This window comes from Pinus tabuliformis, chromosome 3_2, assembly GCF_031772625.1.
Source record: "Pinus tabuliformis cultivar Carrire ecotype Pingquan chromosome 3_2, CPIR1, whole genome shotgun sequence".
Lineage (NCBI taxonomy): Eukaryota > Viridiplantae > Streptophyta > Pinopsida > Pinales > Pinaceae > Pinus > Pinus tabuliformis.
Genome location: NC_142302.1, coordinates 783,882,989 through 783,903,602, shown reverse-complemented (window position 1 = coordinate 783,903,602; position 20,614 = coordinate 783,882,989). Strand labels below are relative to the sequence as shown.

The 20,614-nt window shown below is 37.3% G+C and overlaps 1 pseudogene; it reads left to right on the top strand.

Annotated features, from left to right (window-relative positions):
• The first annotated feature begins 2,458 nt into the window (after positions 1–2,458).
• Positions 2,459–4,944, top strand: LOC149182950 (adenosylhomocysteinase 2 pseudogene; annotated as a pseudogene).
• The last annotated feature ends 15,670 nt before the right edge of the window (positions 4,945–20,614 follow it).

Below are 20,614 nucleotides of genomic sequence, written 5' to 3'. Positions count from 1 at the left end.
GCAATTCCCACCTAGGCTCATGAACCATCGGAGAGCTGCTCCTTTTAGAGTAAGAGGAAACACTTTCGATCTTTGATCATTAGTACAATAATCATATCCTCTACAAAGTATTTCAAACTCAAACATAAATGTATGTGGATCTTCATTTGCTAAACCATGAAAATTTGGTAAAGATGGGGGAATTATGTATATTTGTGTCACTCCTAGATCTTTGATAGGAAATTCAAAAGTAGAAACATGAGCCATTTCTTACCATAATAGAAGATGTTCTTCATGTGTTGCTTCGAGGCTCCTTCTTCAATTGTTCCTGTCAATTAGTTAGTGAAATGGGTGGTGCTTACATCACCACTTAAGTGAAATCATGTGATTCATTTTTTTTTTTTTTAAATTCCTATTTTTCCTAATAATTCACACAAAAATTCAAACATCTATTTCTACTCTAGGTTCTTTAACAGTCCTGCAGGGCTTTTACATGCTCCGTACGCAGGTTCTTACCTTCCGTTTTTAAGATCCAACTCTTCCCTAGAAGGCACTCATCAGATTCACACTACTCTTTAGAAATGGCTACACTCTCCCCGACAACGGCGCCAAAATGTGGAGCGATAAAAAGGTGTCTTGTGAACTCCTAATTACCTTCACATTAATTATCAACCCAGGGACGACTTTTTATTTCAAGAGTGTACTCTGTCTGAGGCGGCTATTTACTTAAGAGTAATGTTTAGTAGTATAGTGCTTAAAACCCAAAAGTAAATGAATGCTTGAAACAAAATCTAATTGGAACAGCAAGAAACTGAAATGTTCTAAACTAAATCATTCATTCAAACAACCATCAATCGAGGATATAGTACCAATAACTCAGTCCTCTAGAAATTGAAGCAAAAGGAATTAGAGCATGGACCATGGATCAGGGAGTGTGGTAGCATTTGCTGAGGCTCACGACAGCCTTCGACCTTCTCTCACACCAAAGCAATAAATGAAAGTAAAAGGAATGGCAAAAAGCAGCATGAAACGGAATGGACAGCAGTAAAAGAAACAACATTTAAAAGAACTAAATCTCGCGAGTTAGAACTGAACTCTCATTCCGCAATCAAATAACAATTGGCAAAAGCAATTCCAATGATCTTTACTTTACGAGAAGATATTTACAAATGAATTATGGAACAACAGTTATCATATATACAAAACACACTAATAGAACAACAATCCTCAACCGTATGTACACGTTCTCTACTACTACAGCAATCTGAGAGTAATGGATGATATGACTATGTTTCTGAACGAAGTAATATTGCTTTCAAGTCTTACAAATACTATTTCACATGGATCTGATAACAATAACATTCATACCAACATTCCGCTACAGAAATAGCTGAAAGATGCAATTCGAATAGATCCACTTATGCAATGCAGAGACATGAGATAAAGAACTCATTCAGATATCAGTTATAACGAAGCATAGCATATCACATAAAAGATGTATCAGATTACTACGTAACAAAGATAAACAATCCACACGCAGATCACCGTATAATGATACAAAGGCAAGTGTCCTTCGGAGCCGGGCCCTTAGCTGCCGATGGTGCACCGCCTAAGATTACTCCAGACGCAGAGACGGAATGAACACCAAGTCTTCTATATTAATTGCATCCACAAAAGTATAACAAAATCAGGTCTCAATGATCAAAGTTTATTCTGAAATTGTAAAATTACAAAAACAGTCCTCTCTCCTCTGATCTTTGGTTTCATTTAAATAGAGAAGGATCAGAGCATAGATAATTACAATCATGATTTGTTTTACAAATTTAGGTTGATTCTAACCAGATGATCAACAAGAAAATATATTTCCCTTTATCTCTTCAACAAAAGCAAGACGAATTTGGGTTTGCAGCTGAGATTTGGAGGACGGCCGCAACTGCAAATCTGAGAAAATCGTGCCCAAAGAACCCTATGTTTCGCCCTGTACAAGACAAATTTGGGCAAACCGTTCTTCACTAAAGTTAATTGGGCCCGTTCTGGACAAAACCCATGTTTCGGATTTTCCAAATTCGTCTTCATTTGCTCAGAATCGCAACCGCAAAACTATCACTCCTTAAACCAGCGAATTTCTGAGTTGGCAGATTTAAAAATCAAATCTTCAATCTGGAAGTTACCTTGGAGGTTAAAAATGGTAAATAATGTTACAACCAACTTATTAGAACTATCATTGGTAAAATAATGCATAATCATCAATTTATTAGAAATAAAGGAGAATAAATAATGTAAGAGCATAAATCATCATAAAATGGATTTATATAATAAATTATAATAACTGACATGATGAAGAATGGTAGAAATGGGTGGAATAAACGTTCACAAGTGACAATAACAATGGCATATTAACGACCCAACAGCCTTCATAGTTGCTGGAGCTAGGGTTACTGTTGCAGAGATTGATCCTGTATGTGCCCTACAAGCACTCATGGAAGGCCTTCCTATTCTCACCCTTGAGGATGTAGTTAGAATTGTTGATTTCTTTGTGACAACCACTGGAAACAAGGACATCATCATGGTAGATCACTTGAGGAAAATGAAGAAAAATGCCATTGTTTGTATAATCAGTCACTTTGACAACGAGATTGATATGCAAGGGCTTGAAAATTTACCTCGTGTTAAGAAGATTGACATCAACCCTCAGACTAATTGGTGGGTGTTCCCTGACACCGGTAGTGACATCATTGTTCTTACAAAGTACGTATGATGAACTTGGGTTGTGAAATTGGCCACCCAAGTTTTGTCATGTCTTGCTCCTTTACAAAGAAAGTAAATATTTCTAATGCCCTGCATCCATTGCTTGTACATACTAGATTGCTCAGGCATACCAATGCCTTGATTATATTGTTGGGTATGATCCATTGCTATTTTCCAGAAATCCCCATTCCCAGTACCTAGCCCCGTTACATTAAAACTCATGCAACATATGGTGGAGTGCGTCATGCATGTCATGCCAATGTCCAATTTCACCAATTAATGTCATAGCCATGCTCTTTCTATTTTTTCATAAACATTCTATTTTTTTTAATAGATTTTTTCAGGTGGGCATGGTGGGGATGTTGAGATCTCATCTAGAGTTTTTGAAATGGGATGTTTCTTATATGTTGTGATTTGGATTTGGATTGTTCCCTCATTTCTTTGCCATTTGTTGTTTTCTAATACATGTTTTCAGGTAGATGCGTGAATTTTGAGATCTGGTGAGGGTGCTTTGAAGTAGGATCTTGTCTAGGTGTTGTGGTTTAGATTTTAAATTTGTTCTCATTTCTTTTGAGCTCACACTTTTCAGGTGTGTTTGTTGTTTTTTAGATCTTTTCAAGGTGTTTAAGATGTGGAATATTTATTAGCTATTGTGTTTTTGGTTCTAGCAATGAGTTTTGTCATTGTTTTAAAGTAGCTAGGATCTCATCACCAAACTATTATACAGATTTATAGTATAATATGGTAAATTTCAGACCTCTATTTATCAATTTTGACAGTATTGTCCTATATCTATTTAGAGTATTAGGAAGTATCTTAATCTTAATTATAATCTTAATCATGCGATACCAACTTCCTGATGTTGGATCTGATATGCCCTTAAGGGCATTTTGGTCTCATTCTTGATGTTATGAGTTGCACTGCTCTTGGTATTTGCCTTGATTCTTCGATGTCATTGAGATCACATCATTATGCTTTTGGTATACTTAGCTTTCATTACATTACATTTTAGGATTCACTAGTTTCCACTACATTAAAAAAAAAATCCATTTCCAGGGTGTTGAATCAATGTGAGTTCATGGTGGGTGTAGAAGCATATTCATATTTAAAATCAAGGACCTTTACATATATTCAATTATCTGGTTATGATGGGTTAATATTAGCTAAGGTTTTGAAAGCTAATTGTACTTGTATCGAAGTTTTGAATTATTGTGAATTATAGATCCAGGGCAAGATTTCTCAGACCTTTTTTTCTTCAAAATGTTTCTATTTGAGATGTAGTTTGTGTTGATTCTGATTCTGATTCTCTTTCTTCTTTTGCAGTTTGACAACTTGTATGGATGTAGCCACTATCTCCCAGATGGTCTTATGAGAGCCACATATGTCATGATTGCTAGTAAGGTTGTTGTTGTTTGTGGGTTAGGAGATGTTGGCAAGGGTTGTGATGTAGCCTTCAAGTCATTGGAGCTAGGGTCTATGTTACAAAGATTGATCCTATATGTGCCCTGCAAGCACTTATGGAAGGCCTTCCTGTTCTCACCCTTGAGGATGTAGTTATCACTGCTGATATCTTCGTGACAACCACTGGCAATGAGGACATCATCGTGGTACATCACATGAAGAAAATGAAGAACAATGCCATTGTTTGTAACTTCAATCACTTTCACAATGAGATTGATATGCAAGGCCTTGAAACTTTCCCTAATGTTAAGAATATTACCATCAAACCTCAGATTGATAGGTGGATCTTCCCTGACACAAATAGTGGCATCATTGTTCTTGCATAGGGCCGTCTAATGAACTTGGGTTATGCAACTGGCCACCCAAGTTTTGTCATGTCTTGCTCCTTTGCAAACCAGGTAAATATTTCTAATTCCCTGCAACCATTGATTGTACATACTAGATTTCTTAGGCATACCAATCCCTTGATTATATTGTTGCATATAATATGTTGCTACATAAGTGGATGTTCCATAGATGGTGCATAATCTCTACTTTTTGCTGCAGGTCATTAGTTAGTTAGAGCTCTAGAACGAGAAGAAATCATGGAAGTATGAGAAGAAGCTATATCTGTTGCCTGAGCATATAGATGATAAGGTGGTTGCTTTGCCCTTGCCCAAGTTGGGTGCCAAGTTAACAAAGCTTTCTCCTCATCAGGAAGAGTATATGAATGTGCTTTTTGAGGGACCTTACAAGCCTGTTCACTACCGATACTAAAAGGGTTTGAAACTTGGGATGGCTTGTTGGATGAGTAGCAAATGTCCTTGTTGTTTCCAAATAAAAACGACTGTAGCATTTATTTTTGGCAGCTCCATTGTTTTAAGGGACTTTACAAGCCTCCTGACTACATACTGAAGATATGACATTTTGGGTGAGACCTGCTCGATGAGTATCAAGTATCAATGTTCCTCGACACACAAATATCTAGCCTCTATTTGTCAGCATCTCCATTGTTTGGGTAGAATTACAATAAAATTTTACCATAACTCTTCACGTAATTCTTTAAAGTGTGCTAGCTCAATGGAAGAGTGTCTGCCTTACAAGCAGGAGGTTGGTGGTTTGATTCCACTGTGCGCTAACATGAATTAATCAATGATTTTGTACTTTATATTTAATTAAATGTTTTTAATATCGATTTATTTCAATGGTGAGATATTTCTGTATTTGTTGTTTTATATTTTATCTAGAGAGAAAAAAAGTGATCTTCAAATAAAAATTATATTGTCTCTAAAGAGAAAATAACTAGTATTAAATACATATTGTCTCTAATCTAAGTTGTGTCTCTAGAGAGACAAAAATGAAATTGTCTCCTAAGAGAAAATAATGCTTGTGTTATATATTGTCTTTATACTGATAATTTTTAAGACAATATTCTTTAATACAATATTTTTTAAGACAATAATCTTTAAGACAATAATTTTTAAGACAATAATAGTTAAGACAATAATTTATGAGACACCACAATATTTAAGACAATACACAAGTTTTGTTCCTTCTCAAGTTAAGACATTTTGCCCAAAAAATGTCTCAAATATTGTCTTAAAATCCCCCTATATGTAGTAGTGTTTAGATCAACATTGATGGTTTAGTGGCTCATGATTTTGCCATTAGAAATGTTGTATATGGGGGTAGATCTCACATAAAAATGTCTACATGTGAATGTAAATGTAAACATAAATGTAAATGTAAACAGCCTAGTGTGGGTGTAGATTTCACATAAAAACCTAAACATGTAAACATAACGCTCAAAATTTAACATTTCTAATCTAATGTTTGCATGTCGGTCCTTTTTGAAAATCAATATAATTATTAGTATATATAAACATAATAAAAATTTAAAATATAAAGAAGTTTACAAATACCCAAAAAATATGTATGGTAAATAAATAAAAATATAAATAAAGTGGATGTATGGTAAATAAATAAAACCTCTTTTTATATGTAATCCAAAGGTATGGTAAATAAATAAAAATATAAATAAACTAGAGGTATGATAAAGAATATAGATATAAATAAACTAAAAGTATGGTAAAAAAATATAAATATAAATAAACTAGAGGTATGGTAAATAAATAAATTTATATTTAGTCCATAAACCTATTTCTATTTAGGAAGACTCAAAAAATAGATTTATTTGGGTGAAAACGATGGACCAAATACCATATTTATAAAAGAGGTATGATAAATTAATAAAAATATAAATAAATGAGAGGTATGGTAAATAAATAAAACATTTTTTTTATATTTACTACACTCAAAAAAGAAGTTTTATTTAGGTGAAGGGTATGGCCCAAATACCATAGGCCAAATTATTATTAATACCATGCAAAAAAAATTATTAACTCTAATATTATTATTAATAAAAATAAAGATGAAACATTGTATTGACCCGTGGTATTGAGAAACAATGGTATGACCCATGGTATTCACGTGGAATTTAGCCTATTTAAACGGGGGAATTAAACGAGAATAGATCCATCTTTACTTTGAATCTACTTAGTCCATCTTTACTCTGAATCTACTTAGTCTCGGGAGGGATCAAATATCATAGAGTAAAAAATATTTAATCCCTTTGGGCAGTTGGTAGATCAAGAGTAAACATGGATCTTGTAATTTGATGTCATGTAAACATTTTAACTCGGTTAAAAAAATAAAAAATAAAAATCAATTATTAAATTTATTAAATTTGATAAATTACTACTAGTAGCTTTTAAGCTCAAGGATTATGAGAGTGCTAAATAGACTTGATCCCTATAATATCTTGGTAGATATGGAATTAAGATGGATATAGGTTGGTGTTTATGATAATGAAGATATTAAATAGACTCAATTCACAAAAGTTAGTAAAAAATATCAATATCTCCATTAAAATTGTTTTTCTTTATTTAACACAAAACAATTCAAAACAGTGAAATCTTATCACTCTTTCCACAGCACACTAGCATAGTGGAGGTCGTGGTTTCCCAGATTTCCCATGAGATACTGCAATGTTTGATATAGATTTTCTTACTAATATTGCAAACCGTTTTTCAAAAGTTTCTAAATACGATATGTTCATGAAAAATTTATAAGGTACTAATGTTGGATTAGTTGTTGGAAAAATATGCTTGTTTGTACCACCTTTCATCTTCTTTGGTATTCTTAGTTAAAGAATGCCATATGTATGATGGTAGTGAATTATGCTAATAAGCAATTTAGATTAGAACAGATGTACTTAAATTCTATTATTTAATTGAATATTTCTAATTAAAAAGTATAATAAATCTACATTTATATATTTATATATTGATTGGAAGGCTTTTGACTGCGGAAACTTCTTCCCATTAGATCCCCTTCAGGCCTTTGGGATACCTACGACTTTCTAGTTGGGGCTTTCTAAGTGTTAGAGTGTTGGCTTAAAGTGATGTATTTTTTGTGATCTAGTTGGAGTCTATGGAATAAGAGAGAAATTTGATTTGAGTTTATTGTAAGCCAAGAAATTAGATACCTCTCTCGCATATCCTTATTTAAAATGGATCTATGCTCGTAAATATCTTAATTCAATGTTCGGTTCAAAAAGTGATATTGCATAAAATAATGCCATAAATTTGTATCTCATACACATGATAATTCATTATGGCTATTTCTTCAGCAAATATGTCAACAATCTATAGGCATTGAGCCGTGTCATGTATTACTTTCCCATAATAGTGCAATTGGCTGGATTTGCATGGAACTCAACTTTTGCCTTATTTTCCATGATAATTGGAGCAAGTTGAATCCATAAATTATCATGGAAAATAAAGGAGAAGTTGAATTCCATGAAAATCCATCCAATTGCACTTTTGTGTCCATGTAATGTATCACATTGCCAATGCCTACAAATTGTTGAAAAATCCTCTGAAGAAATAAGCGGAATGAATTACAATGTGTATTAAATATAAATTTATGGCATCCCAAATTATGCAATATCACTTTCTGAAATGAACATTGGATTAAGTTATTTACCAACATAGATTCATTTTAAATAGAGATTTAGCATGATCTCAGATATCCAATTTCTACACTTGCAATCTTTTTATGATCCAATATTATTTAAATGTTTTGTATACTTATTTAAATTTTACTTGGAGAGACATAAGAAAAATTTCAACTTGGACAGACACCCTTACACATCCACTTGGGATTTTATGAAACCACATTATTTAAACGTTTGTATAGTTATTTTATTTTTTTTTCAATTTTTTTATTTAAACATACATAAAGAAAATTACAACTTGGACAGACACCCTTGCACAAATATTGGAGCCAACATGCGGGGGCATATGCAATAGTGCTAATTCATTGAACCCGAGAAACAATGTCCGGAGAAAGTGTTTGGCTGGTGTGGTCCCTTTGTCGATAGGAGCTATGAGGTAAAGATTTTTCATGACACCAATGATAGACTAGAAGTTTGAACCCCAAGCTATTGCGAAAGGGTGTAGTGTAGTTGAGGTCCTGCGAGATGGAGGTGGGGAACAAGAATTGTTCCAACATTGTATGTTAACAACAAAGCAGCACCTTGAAGTAATTTTATTTGTAAAGAAAGGTGTGATAAATTGAGATGTGACAAGTCCTTCGTCTTCGCCCCTTAGGCATATGATGCTAATACATAAGGGAATGAGAGCTTGGCATGGGAAAGTGAATGATTGATTGAATGACTCAAATGAAGTGATGGGTCATCCTCCAGATTTGTGCTAGGGGTGCATTAGGTTAAACCTATCATCATATCCAAATTCTATAAAGAGTGAAGCACATGAAAGTTAGCTTTATAAAGGTATCAACGAAAAGGAGGTTTAATGTAATTTGGTGAAATGGGGCTAACATTGGTAGCATAGCCCAGATTGGTAAAATCATATTAGAGCACCTTAACTATAGTTTGAAAGAAAATGTAGTACAAATCAACAAAACATTTCGATGAAGTGATGAACACCAGATTTAATTATAAAATCAAAGGATATAATTGTGTAGCTGGATAATTGAGGATTTCATGATTATTAATTTAGCCTAATCATAAAAAGTAATGGATAATTGCCCATGATGGAAGTAATAAGTGCCTACACAATTAACAGTGGCATACCTCAAGAAAACTATTCAACCAAAATAGGATTAAAGTTTGAACGATTACATGAGATTTGTAGGAAGAACTTTTGTTTGAACCAAATGAGGAAAACCTATAAGAAACATCACAAAACATAGTCGTACTTGTATGAAATAATAACATGGTAAGAGAGAAGAATTATAATACAACCCTCATTCTTACCCTTGTAGTGTACCAGTAGAAAAACACTACCCATAAAGCATGGACAAGAAGCCTACAAATAAATATGGGACATCCGATACCTTTGTTGCGAAAACCAAGTTCAAGTTATAGCGTCTCTGAGATTGATCATCTCGTGAGTATGAGAAGAGAGGTTTATCGAGGTTCAACACCTTCCAAACTTGATGAATGGTCATATTCTCCACAGTGTTGGAGGTCACTTGTATCAACAAGAGGCAACCTTGATAAAGTTAGACCATATTTAACCTATTACGGTGAATGTAAGAGCTTAATTAGGTAACTTTCCGTTAAATAGCTAAAGGAACGCCCTTCATGTAAATTGAATTCCTGAGACCACCATGAGAGTTACAGAGAAACCAGACAGAATGTTATGAAACCAGCTTAGAAAAAGATAGAAGAGATAGATCAACGCCTTAGAATTTAGCCTCTTCAAGGGAGCAACCTCCCTTACACTACATAAATGAACAATTCTTGGATGATACAAATGACAAGACCTCCTTTCTATATATAGGAGTCTAAGGGGTCATAATATAATCAGAGCCGACATAACAATAATACTGTAAGGGCACAATAATAACAATAGTGGGCATCTATGGGGACTACATGGGTACAACAATATAATGAGGGGGTTGTACTAATAACAATAAGGGGTTACACTAGTAGTATAGGGGCCTAGCATGCCCCTCTCGTTCAAAAAGTGTTGTCCTCAATGCTTGAGTAGTTCTTGCTGCTTCTGTATAAAATTCTTGTCCTTCCATGTGAAATCTTCAATAGGAAAGTTCTTCCACTTGATGAGATGCTTTGAAATTGATCGATTCCGTAGCTATCCACTTCTCAGTTCTGTAAATGCTTCTGGTTCCAATATGATTTTTCATTCCTTGCCAAGTTCTGGAAATATTGTTGGAACTAAGATATTCGACAACTTTTGAATGAATTCCCACCCTGCTTCACCATTCTTCCTTTCATACCTTCCTTTGTTTATCAAATTTGGTTGGATAATTGTACCAACCTATACCATTTCTGCAACCATATGTTCAATTTCACTCCTTTGGGCATATGGATATCTATAAGGCTTGACGTTTGGAGGAACACATCCTAGAATAAAATGAATAGCATGATCATGATCACGAATACATGGGAGACATTTGGCAATCTCAAATACCTTGGAATGATTGTCCAAGACTTTTTGGAGATCTGGAGAAATAGATGATTTCGATGTGCAAACAGTTAGCGAACATAATTGTGCAATTACACCTCGTTGTTCCTTCTTTAGAAGCTTTTTCATTACGTCAGAGTTGATTATCTTTCCTGGTTTCCCTGTGATACCCCTGAATTCAACTTCCTTTCCTTCCGAAGAAAATTTCATAAAAAGTTCTTGAAAATTAAAAACTGTTGTACCCAAGGATTGTAGCCATTGGACTCCTAGTACAACATTAGCACCACCCATTGGAACGGAAAACATTGGGCAATTAAATAAATATTCTCCCATGGATAGCTTGATATTATGGCACTTTCTAGAGCAATTTATGGTTCCTCCACTTATAACCGTCACTTGACACTCTGGTGCTGGATCTAGGAAGCAATTCAAGTCCTTGGCTATATTACAATTAATAAAATTATGGGTACTACCTGAATCAATCAACACTATTACCTTTCTCTTCTTGATATGTCCTTATATCTTCATAGTTTGAGGAGTGGTAATTCCGACGAATGCATTACAAGATATGGTCGGATTCATTTCTCCTTTCTCTGGGGTTGGTTCCTGGTGAGTATCCTTTTCTTTTGATGTTTCTTGATACTTTTCTTCCTGATATTTCACTGTTTGAACCTTCTTCTTATTGATATGTCATTCTATCTTGAGAGTTTGGGGAGTGGTAATTTCTTCCAATGCTTTACAAGATATGGTCAGATTCATTTCTTGATGCTCGATGTGACCTTTCACTTCTTGAACATTTTTCTTCTTGATATGTCCTTCTATCTTGATAGTTTGAGGAGTGGTAATTATGGCCAATGCATTACAAGATATGGTTGGATTCATTTCTTCTTTGTCGATGTGATCTTTCACTTCTTGAACCTTTTTCTTCTTGATATGTCCTTCTATCTTGAGAGTTTGAGGAGTGGTAATTCCTGCCATTGCTATACAAGATATGGTCTAATTCATTTCTTCTTTCTCTGGGGTTGGGTCCTGGTGTATATCCTCTTCTTTTGATGTTTCTTGATCCTTTTCTTCCTCCTCTTCATACTCTATGTAAAATAATTTCTTCTCAGCACAGTTATGACCTTTAGTGCATTTGCTATCACAATTGTAACAAAGCCCTTTTTCTCTTTTTTCTTCCAATTGTTGTGCTCTAACCCTTCTAGGTTGTGAAAGGCTAGGAGAAACAACACTTCCATATTTATAGCTGTGAGGAGTAGCCTTCTCTGTTGCCATAATTTTACTTTCCACTATGTAACAATGCCCTTTTACTCTTTCCAATTTTTGTGGTGTTGCTCTAAAGAAGGTGTTGCTCTTTGTATCCTCATAATGTGCTATCATTTCCTCCGTGAAAATTGACCACGTAACAAGTTGTTTACGAGATCAAAGCCCTTTATACCATAAAAATTGATTTGGTTCTAAATATGAAGATGCAATACATACCTTTTGTAATAGTGGTACACCATGTAGATCAAAATATTGCTCCATCTGAAGTATCCAATTTACCGGATCCTTGCCATCAAACTTCCTCATCTTGCTTTTTCTTGATTTTAGGAGCTCAATCTTGAAATGACTGTAACTTTGTAATTTCGAATCTTCCAGTTCTGAAATCACAATCTATAGTAGCCCTCTGCGTCCTCTTTCTAATGCCACAAGTCTGATCCAAATTGGATTCTCCAAGGAAGAGTTATGCCAAATCTCACACCGTGACCTGATTATAGACTAGTTCAGTAGAGCAAACTGGTACGACGTGCCATGTGTCACCATTTCGACCTTTGGATCTAAAAAATGTATACAAGAAACTAAAGTCTGTCCTCTTTCTGTAACTTCTGACAAAATTTCAATCTGATGCTCAGAGAGAAAGTTATGATGCGTTTCCCCAAGTCACCTGTTTGGAATGTAATTCAGGAGTCTGCAAAAAGATCAACTTCCTCAAATCATATCTCCATAAATATAGTGTGAAAAGTTCTGAAATTTGGACCCGAGGTTCAGCACGATTTTGTCTCAAATGGGTTTTTTGTTTCACTTCTGAAACGTCGCAGAAAAAAGGTTATAGCAAAAATTCCACGATGACCTATTTGGAGTAGCGAAACCCTAGAATCCACAGCTCTGATACCAAATGTTATGAAACTAGCTCACAAAAACATAGAAAAGATAGATCAACGCCTTAGAATTCAGCCTCTTCGAGGGGGAAACCTCCTTTATATTACATAAATGAACAATTCTTGGATAATACAAATGACGAGACCTCCTTTCTATATATAGGACTCTAAGGGGTCATAATATAATCAGAGCCAACAAAATAATAATAATGTAAGGGCACAATAATAACAATAGTGGGCTTCTATGGGGCACAATAATAACAATAGTGGGCATCTATGGGGATTACATGGGTACAAAAATATAATAATGGGGTTGTACTAATAACAATAAGGGGTTACACTAGTAGTATAGGGGCCTAATAGAGAAAAAGTCATCGATAGAATGAAACCCTTCACGATTTCGAGGTAGGAGGAGTAGTTACATAACTACCACTTTTAGCCAAAACCGTCAGATCTTGGGGAAGAGATCGCATGGTGCTCATGAAGCCAGTTGTCTCCAGATACACAGTGTTGAGATTCAAGAATGGGAAATAATCAATGTTGATAAGACTAAGGTACATGAGAGGACAAATACGAAACCATGGGTGGAGAAACGAAATCGTAATATATTTGATAATTGCACTTCTCTATAATCTTTGGTTATAAAAGACCCTATATAATAGAAGTGAATTAAATATAATTTGGATGACGAAGTGTGGGGACACTTAGGGTGAGGCTAACCATATATGGGATCAAACGATAACCTAGCCATAATCATACTTTCATGAAAATAATTAAAGATTGGCAGGTTCAAAAATTGTAATATTTTGAAATAATGTCAAACAATATGCATATTAGCATAGGTAATCTAAAGAAGAATGTTATGTTATAATGATAAATTATTCATTGCAATAAATTAATTAGGCATGTGTATGAAATATTTTTTTTTATGGTTAGTAGACGGTACATGCTGTTAATCTATAGGTTATAAGACCATGCCAAGCTTATTTGTGTAAGATTCGTGAAGAAGGTTGAAATTAGGAAAGTTGCATGGGCTATGTAGATGAAAGGTTGTTGAGACGAAAATTAATTTGTGGGCTGATTCGAGTTATGCATCATGATGAGAGACATCTATAACAAAAAACAACAAGTTCCTTACAAACAATAGGTTCGTTCTTGCATAATAGGAAGTCATTGATTCCATCATAGTGAGTGTATGACGTAAAATTTCGAAGTGGGTGCCTCATGTAATTGGGTGCTTACTCAAGGAGTTGGTGCTTCTTATGGTGCTTGCTCAAGCAGTTGGTGCTTCTTATAAGTTGTTTAGGTGTTTTCAAAAAGGGAGTTGATGTTGAGTTGGTGCTTCTTATAAGTTGTTTGGGTGTCTTCAAAAAGGTAGTTGATGTTTCTTACTAGTGAGTTCTAGCAAAACACACAACGCCGCTGGTGCTTCTTTCTTATTGGTGCTAGCAAAACAATGTAAGGAGTTGTACTTCTTGTGAGTGGGTATTAACGAAAGGAGATGTAACATGATGCAACTAGAGTAACGAGATTAGATGTACATGATCATAAAACCAAACTTTTTTGGATTTTCTCCTGGAATGATTTCATGTACAATGTATGTTGATTTACATTGTTGCCTAGATGACATGTTGTTGGTTGTTTACATAAATGGTTTCCAACTAAAAGTAAAATTATAAATTGGCAATAACTGCAAATTTAATATTAATTTTGATTCAAGTTTCATACATGTGCAGGGTTAAGAATCTTATTACATGGTTTTTTAAATGTATATCTATTGAACAAATATATTAAGTATTTTTTTAATTAATAATAATAATAATAATAATAAGTTAATGACTAAAATTTTGAGCGAGTAGGACTAATATTTAGTCCAAATCACATTTAAATATTATAAAGCTACACCAAAGCACATTTAAATATGGTAAAGTTACATTAACTTTGTATAGGTAAATTAGTCATTGTATTATGGTCAACATTGTTGGTTCCTATTTAGGGAACACGAGACCCTAGGTTTTTTTGCTCCCGATCGCACGCGCTCTGCTCTGCTCTGCGGCGTTGTGATTAGGTCTGCAATCGCCGTCGAGCTTTGACGCTGCCATGAGCAGTCCTGGGGGTGGCGAGCCCTCTCCCACCCCACCATTAACTTCTGTAGATGCATTCCGTAGACTATTAATGCAGAAAGGGAAGAAACGCCAGATCTCTGAAGTGCCGAAATTCATAAAAAAGCTCGAAGAAATACCAGAGATTGCACTTCCAGAGGAACAATCGATTAAAATCGCTCTTGCTCTGGCTGACAGAGGCTTGGTAGGGCAGTTTATGGGCCGCTGGCCTTCCACAAAAACCACGGACGATTGGATTCAGCGAAACTGGAGACCTCAGCTGAAAAATAACGTGATTTGTTATGCTGTGGGAAGAGGCTATTTCATTTTTGAATTTACCACCAAAGAAGATCGTGATCTGGTGTTCAGAAATGGGCCGTATTTTATGGGAAATTAGGGACTGTATCTTAACAAATGGAGCCCCAATTTCGATCCCTCTGTCGATGTCCCTAAGGAGGTGCCGGTCTGGGTTCGCCTCCCTAACCTCCCGATACACTGCTGGAGCTATCAATCCCTGCAGAAGATTGGTAATGGGCTGGGTCGTTTCATTGACAAAGCTGATCACAAGGGCCAATATACCTGCGCTAGAATCTGCGTGGAAGTCGATCTGGAAGCCGGTCTGCCAGAAGCGGTCAAACTTACAGTTGGAGAATGGCAGCATTACCAGAAGCTAGACTACGAGCAGTTGCCTTTCAAATGCCGAACCTGTCATGAGCATGGACACTTCCAGCGAAACTGCCCAAAAGCTCCAACAGGGAACAAGGTTGAAGAAGAAGGATGGAAAGAAATTAAAAAGGGAAAGGCTATTCCAAAGCCCCCGGGGCAGAATAACTCCGTGCCATTGGGGAATAACACAAAGGCCACTGCTGCTTCTAAAGATGGCTCCTCCTCAGGAGAAAAGGTGGATGTCATGGAGACCCAAGAGGATACAGAAAATAAGTTGAAGCAAGTGAAAGAAACTGAAGTCGAATCAACTGTTCCACCAGTTGATGATGGTCAGAGGGGAAACGAAGGCAATGAAGAGCACATCAGTCTCGCCTCCGATTCTGAGGGAGAATCAGAAGAGAGAGATTCCGAGACTGACAATTCGCAAGTCACTCCTATCAAGACGACTAGGGGTCGGAAATCCAAGAAGAAACAGAGAGAGGAAAAAACTTATCTAGATGTCCTCCAAGGTTCCCAAAAAACCCTCAAAGGAATGATGAATACCAGATCTGGGCGCAAGAGTAACAGGGCTCCAAAAGGAGCCTCAATCCCCCAAGTCAGTAAATAATGAAATACGTCTCCTGGAATTGCAGAGGTTTAGGTAGCAGGTTGAAAGAGGAAGCCTTGAAAGACATAGTGAGAATATATTCGCCTGAAATCCTCCTCATCCAGGAGACAAAGCTGGAGGATCTTCTTCTCCTCCAATCTAGTAAAGTTTTTTGGCAAAAAGGTCATGGAAGAGCGGTTAGTGCTAGAGGCGCTTTTGGTGGAATAGCCACCTTTTGGAACAACACCATATATGATCTTATTCAAGAAAAAAGTAGCCCCCATTGGCTTTTCACTCAGCTCCTCCACAAAGATTCTGGTCAACAAGTAAGTATGTTTAATCTTTATGCTCCAGTATTTCCAGGCGAGAAAAAAATTTGTTGGAACTCGCTTCAATCCTTTCTTTCAGAGCAAAATCCAGGAAATATCATTATTGCAGGTGACCTGAATGTCACCCTTGCTCTTGATGAGAAAAAGGGAGGCTCCATTGTCAGGGACCCTGCCAGAGAATGGGTTGAAGATATTATGCTGGGCTGGGATCTGGAGGATATTAAACCTTCTTGAGGGAAATACACCTGGTCCAACAAAAGGTTAGCCCCCAATCACATTGCTGCCTGTTTGGACAGATTCCTTGTCCACTCTTCTTTCCCGACATGCGGTCTTATGGCCACTTCTAAAATTCTACCAAATCTCACTTCTGATCATAAGCCCATCCTCCTTGAGCTTTCCCTGGATGGTAATCTTGGCCCCATCCCTTTTCGTTTCAGTCCTCTGTGGATTCAGCAAGAAGGATTCCAAGAGGTGGTTTCTGAAGCCTAGAATAGGCCTGTCCATGGTTCTCCATTCTTTGTGTGAGAAGAGAAAATCAGGGGCTTGAAAAGAAGTCTTAAGGAGTGGGCTAAAAGATTGAAAACCCCTTCTACCAAAATAAAAGAATCTCTTAATAGTCTTGCTGCTCATCAATTAGCCATGGAGCACAGTCCTGTAACACAAAGTCTTCTCCAAAAAGAAGTCAAGTTGCAAAAAGAAGTTCACAGATCTAGCAGGGAGGAGGAAGAATTCTAAAGACAGAAGTCTAGGAATCTATGGTTACAGTCCGGAGATAAAAACACCAGCTTCTTTCATAAGCAAGCCGAAGCTCGAAAGCATTTCAAATCAGTTTCTGAGATACATTACCAAAACACTGTGGTTAAGGATTTCGATGGCATTAAGAGAGATGCTTACTCCTTCTTCAAAGATCTTTATTCGGCTCCTGAAGAACCCCCTATTGATCCTCATGCCTACCCGATTGACTTAATTCCCAAGTGCGTTCAGGAATCGGATAATGCTATGTTGACTGCTCCGATCAGTATGGACGAGCTTAAGAAAGTTCTGGATTGCATGGAGCCTGATAAAGCCCCAGGCCCTGATGGGTTCTCTGTCAGGTTTCTCTTGACTTGGTGGTCAACAATCAAAAAATATCTATTGAGAATGGTCAGAAAGTCCCAGAATTGTGCAAAGCTGGGTGGTGGCATCAATTCGGCCTTTCTCGCCTTGATCCCAAAAGAGAAAGGCGCCTCCGACTTCAGCAGATTTAGGCCCATTTCCTTGTGCAATTCCAGTTACAAGCTGGTCTCCAAAATAATTTCCAACAGGCTTAAGAATATATTGCCAACCATCATCCCTGAAAATCAAGGCGGCTTCATTAAAGGAAGAAAGATATTGGACAACATTGTGCTGGTGCAAGAAGCAGTTCACTCTAGCTACCAAAGAAACGAGAAAGGAATGGCGATTAAGCTCGATATGGCTAACGCATTTGATAGGGTGAGACATCAATTTTTGTTCATTGTGATGAAGAAGTTAGGCTTCTCAACAGCCTTCATAAATTGGGTGAATGTCTGTATTACCTCGCCATGGATTGCGCCACTGGTCAATGGTTGTTCTACTGACTTCTTCCAAGCCTCTAGGGGCCTTAGACAAGGATGTCCTTTGTCTCCACTCCTCTATGCTGTTTAGGCCTCGGTGCTCAGTTTCCAACTCGATCATAACCAGCAGATTCAAACCCTGCCCGGCCTCAGAACGACTCACAAGGTGAAAGAAATTAATCATGCCCAGTTCGTCGATGACACCTTGCTGCTTGGAGGAGCCAGCATAATCTCTGCCAGATCCTTTAAGAAGGAGTTGGACATTTACAGGTTGTTCTCGGGCAGTAAGATTAACTATCGAAAATGCTCTATCTATGGCTGGAACTGCTCGATCAAGGAACTGTCAGATATTGCAAGGCTCTTAGAAATGGACGGAATTCGAAATTGGGAGTCATTTAAATATCTCGGGATCCCAATCTTCAAATCCAAGCCTAAAGTTGCTCATTGGCTGCGATTGCTCGACAAGCTAAAGATCAGAATCCAAGCTTGGGGAGCCTCTTGGCTGAATAATGTAGGGAAAGTCATCCTTATGAAATCGGTCCTTATAAGTATGCCTCTATATCAACACTCCATTCTCCTTGCCCCCAAAACCTTTCTAAGTAAAATGGATAGTCTGTTGAGAAGATTTCTGTGGGAAGGTGGGAAAAACAACAATAGAAGGCTCCACTTAGTGAATTGGGAGACTCTCAAGAGACCTCTTCTGGAAGGAGGCCTCCACCTGCGTAACTTGGCTGCTCAAAACCTTGCTTTGGGATCCAAGATCCTGTGGAATTTAGTCTCTGGAAACTCTAGCTGGAGTAAAAGAGTCATTTGGAAGAAATATTTCCAAGGGCAACGCTTGAGATGCTTGGATAAGCCCCCAAGATCTTTAAAAGGATCTCCGATCTTCAATCTTTGCAGTTCTGCTATGGAGCAATTCAGCCATTATCTCTACTGGATCCCTGGTAATGGGAGAAAAATCAAAATCTGGGAAGACTCGATTCTGGGTGATCAACCTTTGATTCAAGTGGAAGGTCTAGCAAATATCAAAGCTTGGCTTCAGTCCTGCAATTTGTACACTCTGTGGGATATATCTAACTGGAAGGATGATCCCGGTAGACTCTGGGATCGTTGGAATCTGGGGGAGGTTCCCCTTATGTTGTAGGGGGAAGCTTCATTACTGTTAAATCTGCTTCAAGGTAAATCTCCCTCAAAGGCCACTTCTAAGGACAAAAGAGGCTGGGGCTCCCTTTCAGGCTCTTACACTGCTTCCGAAGGTTATAAAAGAATGATGGCTATTCCATATGCTCCACCTGACCCAGCTAAATGGAAATTTATATGGGATTTCCCATCACTCCCCAAAATTGACTTCTTCTGTTGGACTGTAGCACACCAAAGCATTCTTACCAGAGATAATTTGCATAGACGAGGGATGGAAGGGCCTTCCAGGTGTCCCCTTTGCTTGTCTGATGAAGAAACTGCCAATCATCTGCTGTTGCTTTGCCCCTTTGCTCTGGTAGTCTGGAGGGGAGTAATGATGTTAGATCTAGCTAAAGTTGACCTCCCAGGCAACATTCCTTCTCTGCTCCGAACTTGGGCCAGTTTATCTCCCTTTGCCTTACAAAAAAAGTCTTCTTAAAACAAGCTGGATGTGGATCCCTAAATTCATTTGCTGGAAGCTGTGGTTGGAGAGGAATAATAGAATTTTCATAGGAGAAAGCTGCACTTCTACCAGAGTTATTTCTAAAATCAAAGCTTTGCTGGGCGAGGCTTTGGAAGCCAATACTTCCTCAAGGAATGAAATGAGTCTGGTCAAAGAGGAGGAGCATTGGCTTAAAGATCTGGCTCTGAATTTGAAGGAAAGGTCCATTCCTCCTGCATTTGCCCATGCCAACTGGGAGATTAGGCTGGAGGAACTGGAGTTTATCAAGTGGAGATCGGCCTTGGATGATCACTGTTTATTCTTCGATGGGGCCTCTAAAGGAAACCCTGGGGTTGCTGGCAGTGGTGGGGTTCTTCTGCGTCCTGGAGGTTCATCGGAATTGCGGTTCCATTGGGGTCTGGGTATCGAATCCAATAACAGAGCGGAGGCTCTCGCACTGTGGCAGGGGCTGAATCTGGCGATTAATAGAAATATCCTCTCTCTCTCTGTCTTTGGAGATTCCAGACTTATCATCCAGGCGTTGACCTCTCATAAGACCCCCCATCAGGTTCATTTAGCCACTATTATCAAAAAAATCCGGCTCTTATTGCCCAAGTTCAGTAAAATCTCCTTCTTCCACATATTAAGGAATCTCAACTCTCAAGCTGATATGGAGGCCAATCTTGGCTCCCTCTGTAAACGGAGATCTCTGGTGGTCAATTCGATTGAATCTTCCTGTTCCATTCCTTAATGTTCCTGCTGATCGGACTTCCTTTCCTAATTGATCCTAGGGCTACCATTCTACTCCTCAGTACCCTGCTCTTCGAGATCGCACCTGATTGTATTATCAAACTATTTAAAACTGTGGTCTCAGGCCTGTTTTCATCTCCTGTTAGTCTTCCTTTCAATGGCC